The sequence below is a fragment of the Caenorhabditis briggsae genome (genome assembly GCF_000004555.2).
Source record: "Caenorhabditis briggsae complete genome, chrIV, whole genome shotgun sequence".
Taxonomy (NCBI): domain Eukaryota; kingdom Metazoa; phylum Nematoda; class Chromadorea; order Rhabditida; family Rhabditidae; genus Caenorhabditis; species Caenorhabditis briggsae.
Genome location: NC_013487.2, coordinates 14860483 through 14861884, shown reverse-complemented (window position 1 = coordinate 14861884; position 1402 = coordinate 14860483). Strand labels below are relative to the sequence as shown.

Sequence of the window (1402 nt, the reverse complement as noted above, 5' to 3'; positions counted from 1 at the left end):
TTTTAGAATTTTAGAATTTTAGAATTTTAGAATTTCAGAATTTTAGAATTTAGAATTTCAGAATTTTAGAATTTAGAATTTTAGAATTTTAGAATTTTAGAATTTTAGAATTTCAGAATTTTAAAATTTTAGAATTTTAGAATTTCAGAATTTTAGAATTTCAGAATTTTAGAATTTAGAATTTTAGAATTTTAGAATTTTAGAATTTTAGAATTTTAGAATTTCAGAATTTTAGAATTTTAGAATTTTAGAATTTCAGAATTTTAGAATTTAGAATTTTAGAATTTTAGAATTTTAGAATTTTAGAATTTTAGAATTTCAGAATTTTAGAATTTAGAATTTCAGAATTTTAGAATTTTAGAATTTTAGAATTTCAGAATTTCAGAATTTTAGAATTTTAGAATTTCAGAATTTTAGAATTTAGAATTTTAGAATTTTAGAATTTTAGAATTTTAGAATTTTAGAATTTTAGAATTTTAGAATTTTAGAATTTTAGAATTTTAGAATTTCAGAATTTTAGAATTTAGAATTTTAGAATTTTAGAATTTTAGAATTTTAGAATTTTAGAATTTTAGTCTATTTTTTGTACGAACTGATATATTTCTCTGTTTCTATTTTCTTTCTTAAATTCACCAAAAGTTCAAACTTAAATTTTCATTTATATTTTCGAAAATTCCAAAAAAAAACGTCTCAAAAACTTCAAAATCTCAGGTAAAAAAACGAATTCGCAGGGACTTTTCCATATTTAACAAAAAATACCTCAAATCTTCCTCTGAAATATATCAATTTTATTAATGTGTCAAAAACTGTCTTTCAATTTTCAAATTTTGTGATTACTTCAATAATTTGCTAATAATTTTTTTAAATTTTAAATTTGTGATTTTTTCAATTGAATGTGAATAAAATATTTCTGTTGAATTTATGCCATTTTTTCCATAATTTTTCGTACTTTTCAAGGTATTCAAAACCTTGTTTCGATGTCTTTGAATTTTTCATTTTCTAGAAAATTGCATATCTTGTTCTCTATTTTCTATTCATTTCTTTTCAAATTGTCCGATATTTTCAAAATTCGATTGTTTCCAAATGATCCATTTTCCTTATTTTCTCCCTAAAATTTAAAACAGTTCTCAATCGAATTTTCATGATTTTCGGCTCATTTTTATCTATTTTTCATCAATTTTTCGTATTTTTCAACTTTTTTTGGATTTTTGGATTTTGTAATTTTTCTGAAATTTTATTTCCATGAAAAAAGACAAGATTTCCTATAAATCCCTCCAGAAACCAAATCTCTAGGACAATCTTGAGCCAAGTTATGGCCATTTGAACATTTGGGTGAGAGACGCAGAGACTCTCATTTCTCTGCGTCTCTCGAAAATTACAAATTGCCATATCTCGGCTCAAA

At 21.9% G+C, this 1402-nt stretch overlaps 1 protein-coding gene across 1 annotated transcript in view; it reads left to right on the top strand.

Annotated features, from left to right (window-relative positions):
• Positions 1-1402, top strand: part of CBG26825 — a gene marked incomplete at both ends in the record, with an annotated part of 8528 nt that overhangs the window by 6448 nt on the left and 678 nt on the right. The gene's annotated exons all lie outside the window — the stretch shown is intronic.